Source organism: Chiloscyllium plagiosum, unplaced genomic scaffold (assembly GCF_037043375.1).
Source record: "Chiloscyllium plagiosum isolate Xiang-an unplaced genomic scaffold, Cpla_swu_hap1 HiC_scaffold_21, whole genome shotgun sequence".
Classification (NCBI taxonomy): domain Eukaryota; kingdom Metazoa; phylum Chordata; class Chondrichthyes; order Orectolobiformes; family Hemiscylliidae; genus Chiloscyllium; species Chiloscyllium plagiosum.
This window is the reverse complement of record NW_028270159.1, coordinates 100,831,987-100,840,968: the sequence shown is the minus strand read 5'-3', so window position 1 is coordinate 100,840,968 and position 8,982 is coordinate 100,831,987.

Here is an 8,982-nt window from a genome sequence, read left to right as displayed (position 1 = left end):
GGTTTCAAATCTTGTCACACCTTAAACGTAATGCAGTCACAAACTGCACAACTTTACTGACTTCCCACGGTCCTAGTTTGAGGACTATCCTCCTCTGTTTTCCCCTTTCACTGAAGATATTAATATCCCGTTTATAATGCACTGCCATTCTGGTTACAGTGCTGCCTATCTCTCACTGTCTCATTTATCTTCAATCCTGTTTGAAGACACTGAAACCAACAGACACACATCGTTCTAAAAAGAGCTTTGTTTCATTGCAGCTGCATTATTTTCTCTTATTTGTAGACAACACACATATTGAACCCACAGAAGGTCAGTGTGGGATTTGAGAAACCCCTGAATTTGGGATGAGGCCCAACCAGGCAGGATTCTGATCCAACGCTGCTAATCTACAATTCAGTGGTTGAGCTATTTCAGGTTTTGTATGTTATGTTTCTCTCATATATTAGGAGCTTGGAAAGTAAGGCAGACCTTACTGGGATGTCACATTGTCTCTCCACATTCACTGTAAACAGATACTGGGATTTGCATTTTAATCATCTTCAAAGAGCTGTCTCCATTTCCTATCTCTGCGAGCATCAATGAATGGAAATGGCTTTTGACACATTGCCCCCTTTCCCTTGCTGAAAGTATTCCTGACACAAATCAGTCAGACAGACATCTTAGATTTGTCCACAGCCACCATTTTATATCACCATAGCGATGACGTTGAGTTTATAAATAAGGAAAAGCTAGAGAGACTGACAACATCAATACAGTTTGAAAATACATGAAACATTGAACACATACACAGAATCACATACAAACAGACCTACACAGACACACAGAATCACACACACACAGATACAGACACCTTCCAGGAGCTGTCTCCATTTCCTATCTTGCAAGGGAATTCATGTTATGATGATGCATTCATGCAGGACAGTAAACAGCTTTTGAGACTTTCCCCATTGTGACAGTAATTCAGCCCCAATCTGAAACTTGGAGATATGTAACAGGTCAGAAATGTAGCAGCAGCTTTCTGTGTTCCTGCTTCCAATGTAACATCTGACCATTTAGTTTATCTTGTCTTCAGTCTAACATCCAACAAGGATCACTTCACAGATCCAATAACAGATCTCTAGGAGTGAGGGACTGATTGGAATCTAATCGAGGGGTTCAGGGTTGAAATACAGCATATTAGATACCCAGGAATGAGGGACAGACTGGAATCTAATTAAGGGGTTCGGGGTGGTTTACATACGGAATAACAGATATCCGGGAGTGAGTCACAAAATTGCGGACTCATACAGTCATAGAGATGTACAGCACGGAAACCGACCCTTTGTTCCACCCCGTCCATGCCGACCAGATATCCTAACCTATTCTCGTCTCTTTGGCCCATATCCCTCCAAACCTTCCCATTCATAAACCCATCTACCAGCATTTTAAATGTTGCAATTGTACCAGCCTCCAAAACTTCCTCTGACAGCTCATTCCATTCATGTGCCACCCTCTGTGTGAACAAGTTGCCCCTTCGGTCTCTTTCATATCTTCCCCCTCTCACTCTAAACCTTTGCCCTTTAGTTCTGGACTCCCACACACCAACGAAAAGACTTTGTTTATTTATCCTATCCATGCCCCTCATGATTTTATAAACCTCGATAAGGTCACCCCTCAGCCTCTGATGCTCCACGGAAAACAGCCCCAGCCTATTCAGCCTCCCCCTGTAGTTGAAATTCTCTAACCCTGGCAACATCCTTGTAAATCTTTTCTGAACCATTTATAGTTCCTCCCGAGAGGAAGGAGACCAGAATTGCACGCAATATTCCAACAGTGGCCTAACCAATGTCCTGTCCAGCCGCAACATGACCTCTCAGTGCATGTACACAAAACATTGACCAATAAAGGAAAGCATACCAAACGCTGCCTTCATTCTCTTATCCACCTGCCACTCTACTTTCAAGGAGCTACGAACCTGCACTTTAAAGTCCCTTTGGTCAGCAACTCTTCCTCGGACCTGACCATTAAGTGCCGAAGTCCTGGTAAAATTTGCTTCCCCAAAATGCAACCCCTCGCATTTATCTAAATTAAACTCCACCAAGTGGAATAGAATTGAAGGTTTTGGGATGTTTTTTAAACTTGCTAGTCACACATACATGGAAATGAGATACATTTTGGAATCTAATCAAGAGGGTTCCGGGTGATTCATATAATCCCGACAGTGGGGAAAAAAGTCCTTCAGCCCAACAAGACCACACTGACCCTCAAAGGAATAACCCATCCAGAGCCATTTCCCCACATTTACCCCTGACTAATGCACCTCACCTACACATCCCTGGAACACTTTGGCAATTTTAACAGGGTTTGGATTGGATGGTTAATATATAGAATAACAGCTACCCAGGAGTGTGATGCAGACTGGAATCTAATCAAAGTATTGAGGTGGCAAATGTACAGAGTGCCTTAAAAATGGAAGTCAGTTACAGATTGGAATTTTATCAAGGGGATTCGGAATGATTATGTGTAGAATAACAGATACCCAGGAGTGAGCTGCAGACTGCAGTCAAGTTGAGGGGATTGGGTGATTTATAGACAGAGCAACGGGATACGAGAGGAGAGAAAGCAGAGGAGAAAGTACCCACCATGGACCAACTTAACAATGAGCTGAGCCAGACAGGATTCAACTGCTGTATGTGGAGTTTTCCATGTGTTCTGAAAGACGGGAGAGAAACAGGCAGATACCCACACTTTCTATGATGTTGCAGTCAAATATCTGAAGGACAGGGAATCCCTAAGCAGAGATGCAGAGTTAAACTCAGTTTAAACTCTCTCCATCACACACACCCACACATAGAAACTGAATATAATGTGGAGAGATTTCCATGTGCAGCACAGATTTCCAAACTAACTCAGTGACAGACAAAAATCCCCGTTTTCTGCCCAGTCCCCACTTCCAGACCCAGGGAGGTTTTGTCCCTGACCCAGGGCAGGTTTCTGACTGGATATTATTACATTGCAACATGAAGGTACTGAGTGTAACAGTTTGCTACATCCCGTCATGTCATCTACTTTGCTGACAGTGTTTTGTGAATTATATTGAAAACATTGGCAGGTACAAGAGAATATTCTGGAAGGTGATTTGCAGTAAGAATAGAAAACGCTGAAAGTTTCTGTGTAAAATGATGAGAAATTCTGTAACAGTATTGTTCAGATGCTACAGCTGATCATGTACGTAAACATCAGAAAGTTAACCTGATGGTGGTTCCAGCAGATAGGAGGACCCGTGATACATTGATCATTATTGAGATTAGATTGTGTTGGCAACATGAGCTTAACATGACAGGAAGTGGAATCAAATTGAGGGGTTCAGGGTGGTTTATATACAGAATAACAGATAGCCCGGAGTGAGTTACAGCCTGGAATCTAATCGAGGGGTTCAGAGTGGTTTATATACAGAATAACAGATAGCCCGGAGTGAGTTACAGCCTGGAATCTAATCGAGGGGTTCAGGGTGGTTTATATACAGAATAACAGATAGCCCGGAGTGAGTTACAGCCTGGAATCTAATCGAGGGGTTCAGGGTGGTTTATATACAGAATAACAGATAGCCCGGAGTGAGTTACAGCCTGGAATCTAATCGAGGGGTTCAGGGTGGTTTATATACAGAATAACAGATAGCCCAGAGTGAGTTACAGCCTGGAATCGAATCAAGGGTTTCAGGGTGGTTCAGATACAGAATAACAGATAGGCCGGAGTAAGTTACAGCCTGGAATCTAATCGAGGTGTTCAGGGTGGTTTATATACAGAATAACAGATAGCCCAGAGTGAGTTACAGACTGGAATCGAATCGAGGGGTTCAGGGTGGTTTATATACAGAATAACAGATAGCCCAGAGTGAGTTACAGACTGGAATCTAATCGAGTGTTTCAGGGTGGTGCAGATACAAAATAACAGATAGCCTGCAGTGAGTTACAGCCTGGAATCTCATCAAAGGTTTCAGGGTGGCTTAGGTACAGAGTAACAGATGCCCCGGAGGGAGTTACATTCTGGAATCTAATGGAGAGATATGTGAAGCTTTTTATGTGGAATAAGCTGTAACTGGGAGGGAGTCACAAAGTGGACTATAGACCAAGTGGTTTCAAATCTTGTCACCCCTTAAGCGTAATGCAGTAACAAACTACACGATTTTACTGACTCCCCATGGTCCTAGTTTGAGGACTATCCTCCTCTGTTTTCCCCTTTCACTGAAGATATTAATATCCCTTTTATAATGCACTGCCATTCTGGTTACAGTGCTGTCTATCTCTCACTGTCTCATTTATCTTCAATCCTGTTTGAAGACACTGAAACCAACAGACACACATCGTTCTAGAAAGAGCTTTGTTTCATTGCAGGTGCATTATATTATTTTATTTGTAGACAACACACATATTGAACCCACAGAAGGTCAGTGTGGGATTTGAGAAACCCCTGAATTTGGGATGAGGCCTAGCCAGGCAGGATTCTGATCCAACGCTGCTAATCTACAATTCAGTGGTTGAGCTATTTCAGGTTTTGTATATTATGTTTCTCTCATATATTAGGAGCTTGGAAAGTAAGGCAGACCTTACTGGGATGTCACATTGTCTCTCCACATTCACTGTAAACAGATTCTGGGATTTGCATTTTAATCATCTTCAAAGAGCTGTCTCCATTTCCTATCTCTGCGAGCATCAATGAATGGAAATGGCTTTTGACACATTGCCCCCTTTCCCTTGCTGAAAGTATTCCTGACACAAATCAGTCAGACAGACATCTTAGATTTGCCCACAGCCACCATTTTATATCACCATAGCGATGACGTTGAGTTTATAAATAAGGAAAAGCTAGAGAGACTGACAACATCAATACAGTTTGAAAATACATGAAACATTGAACATCCACACAGAATCACATACAAACAGACCTACACAGACACACAGAATCACACACACACAGATACAGACACCTTCCAGGAGCTGTCTCCATTTCCTATCTTGCAAGGGAATTCATGTTATGATGATGCATTCATGCAGGACAGTAAACAGCTTTTGAGACTTTCCCCATTGTGACAGTAATTCAGCCCCAATCTGAAACTTGGAGATATGTAACAGGTCAGAAATGTAGCAGCAGCTTTCTGTGTTCCTGCTTCCAATGTAACATCTGACCATTTAGTTTATCTTGTCTTCAGTCTAACATCCAACAAGGATCACTTCACAGATCCAATAACAGATCTCTAGGAGTGAGGGACAGATTGGAATCTAATCGAGGGGTTCAGGGTTGAAATACAGCATATTAGATACCCAGGAATGAGCGACAGACTGGAATCTAATTAAGGGGTTCGGGGTGGTTTACATACGGAATAACAGATATCCGGGAGTGAGTCACAAAATCGCCGACTCATACAGTCATAGAGATGTACAGCACGGAAACAGACCCTTTGTTCCACCCCGTCCATGCCGACCAGATATCCTAACCTATTCTAGTCTCTTTGGCCCATATCCCTCCAAACCTTCCCATTCATAAACCCATCTACCAGCATTTTAAATGTTGCAATTGTACCAGCCTCCACCACTTCCTCTGACAGCTCATTCCATTCATGTGCCACCCTCTGTGTGAACAAGTTGCCCCTTCGGTCTCTTTCATATCTTCCCCCTCTCACTCTAAACCTTTGCCCTTTAGTTCTGGACTCCCCCACACCAACGAAAAGACTTTGTTTATTTATCCTATCCATGCCCCTCATGATGTTATAAACCTCGATAAGGTCACCCCTCAGCCTCTGATGCTCCACGGAAAACAGCCCCAGCCTATTCAGCCTCCCCCTGTAGTTGAAATTCTCTAACCCTGGCAACATCCTTGTAAATCTTTTCTGAACCATTTATAGTTCCTCCCGAGAGGAAGGAGACCAGAATTGCACGCCATATTCCAACAGTGGCCTAACCAATGTCCTGTCCAGCCGCAACATGACTTCTCAGTGCCTGAACACAAAACTCTGACCAATAAAGGAAAGCATACCAAACGCTGCCTTCATTCCCTTATCTACCGGCCACTCTACTTTCAAGGAGCTACGAACCTGCATTTCAAAGTCCCTTTGTTCAGCAACTCTCCCTCGGACCTGACCATTAAGTGCATAAGTCCTGCTAAAAGTTGCTTTTCCAAAATGCAGCACCTCACCTTTATCTAAATTAAACTCCACCAAGTGGAATAGAATTGGAGGTTTTGGGGTGTTTTTGAAACATGCCAGTCACACATACATGGAAATGAGACACATATTGGAATCTAATCAAGAGGGTTCCGGGTGATTCATATAATCCCGACAGTGGGGAAACAAGCCCTTCAGCCCAACTAGACCACACTGACCCTCAAAGGAATAACCCATTCAGACCCATTTCCCCACATTTACCCCTGACTAATGCACCTCACCTAAACATCCCTGGAACACTTTGGGCAATTTTAACAGGGTTTGTATTGGATGGTTAATATATAGAATAACAGCTACCCAGGTGTGTGATACAGACTGGAATCTAATCAAAGGATTGAGGTGGCAAATGTACAGAGTGCCTTAAAAATGGAAGTCAGTTACAGATTGGAATTTTATCAAGGGGATTCGGAATGATTATGTGTAGAGTAACAGATACCCAGGTGTGAGCTGCAGACTGCAGTCAAGTTGAGGGGATTGGGTGATTTATAGACAGAGCAACGGGATTAGAGAGGGGAGAAAGTACCCACCATGGACCAACTGAACAATGAGATGAGACAGACAGGATTTAACTCCTGTATGTGGAGGTTTCCATGTGTTCTGAAAGACGGGATAGAAACAGGCAGATACCCACACTTTCTATGATGTTGCAGTCAAATAGTTGAAGGACAGGGAATCCCTAAGCAGAGACGCAGAGATATACTCAGTTTAAACTCTCTCCATCACACACACACCCACACATAGAAACTGAATATAATGTGGAGAAATCTCCATGTGCAGCACAGATTTCCAAACTAACTCAGTGACAGACGAAAACTCCATTCTCTGCCCAGTCCCCACTTCCAGACCGAGGGAGGTTTTGTCCCTGACCCAGGGCAGGTTTCTGACTGGATATTATTACATTGCAACATGAAGGTACTGAGTGTAACAGTTTGCTACATCCCGTCATGTCATCTACTTTGCTGTCAGTGTTTTGTGAATTATATTGAAAACATTGGCAGGTACAAGAGAATATTCTGGAAGGTGATTTGCAGTAAGAATAGAAAAAGCTGAATGTTTCTGTGTAAAATGATGAGAAATTCTGAAACAGTATTGTTCAGATGCTACAGCTGATCATGTACGTAAACATCAGAAAGTTAACCTGATGGTAGTGCCAGCAGATAGGAGGACCCGTGATACATTGATCATTATTGAGATTAGATTGTGTTGGCAACATGAGCTTAACATGACAGGAAGTGGAATCTAATCGAGGGGTTCAGGGTGGTTTATATACAGATTAACAGATACCCCGGAGTGAGTTACAGCCTGGAATCTAATCAAGGGGTTCTGGGTGGTTTATATACAGATTAACAGATACCCCGGAGTGAGTTACAGCCTGGAATCTAATCAAGGGGTTCTGGGTGGTTTATATACAGAATAACAGGTAGCCCAGAGTCAGTTACAGCTTGGAATCAAATCGAGGGGTTCAGGGTGGTTTATATACAGAATAACAGCTACCTGAGAGTGAGTTACAGACTGGAATCTAATCGAGGTGTTCAGGGTGGGTTATATACAGAATAACAGGTAGCCCGGAGTGAGTTACAGCCTGGAATCAAGTCGAGGGGTTCAGGGTGGTTTATATACAGAATAACAGCTACCTGAGTGTGAGTTACAGACTGGAATCTAATCGAGGTGTTCAGGGTGGGTTATATACAGAATAACAGGTAGCCCGGAGTGAGTTACAGACTGGAATCTAATCGAGGGGTTCAGACTGGTTTATATACAGAATATCATATAGCCAGGAATGAGTTAAGGCCTGGAATCTAATGGAAGGATTCAGGATGGTTTATACCCCGGAGTGAGTTACAGACTGGAATCTAATCGAGGGGTTCAGACTGGTTTATATACAGAATAACAGACAGCCCGGAGTGTGTTACAGCCTGGAGTCTATTCGCGGGGTTCAGGGTGGCTTATATACAGAATATCATATTGCCAGGAATGAGTTAAGGCCTGGAATCTAATGGAAGGATTCAGGATGGTTTATACCCCAAAGTGAGTTACACACTAGAATCTAATCGAGGGGTTCAAGGTGGTTTATATACAGAATAACAGATGCCCCGGCATGACTTACAGCCTGGAATCTCATCGAGGGTGTTCAGGGTGGTTTATATACAGAATAACAGATACCCCACAGTGAGTTACAGCCTGGAATCTAATCGAGGGGTTTAGGGTGGTTTATATACAGAATAACAGATACCCCACAGTGGGTTACAGCCTGGAATCTAATCGAGGGGTTTAGGGTGGTTTATATACAGAATAACAGATACCCCATAGTGAGTTACAGCCTGGAATCTAATCGAGGGGTTTAGGGTGGTTTATATACAGAATAACAGATGCCCCGGCATGACTTACAGCCTGGAATCTCATCGAGGGTGTTCAGGGTGGTTTATATACAGAATAACAGATGCCCCACAGTGAGTTACAGCCTGGAATCGAATCGAGGGGTTCAGGGTGGTTTACATAAAGAATAACAGATAGCCCGGAGTGAGTTACAGCCTGGAATCGAATCGAGGGGTTCAGGGTTGTTACTGGACAGAATGACAGATAACCCGGAGTGAGTTATAGCCTGGAATCTAATGGAGGGACATGTGAAGCTTTTTATGTGGAATAACCTGTAACTGGGAGGGAGTCACAAAGTGGACTATAGACCAAGTGGTTTCAAATCTTGTCACACCTTAAACGTAATGCAGTCACAAACTCCCCCTGGTCCCAGTTTGAGGACTATCCTCATCTGTTTTTCCCTT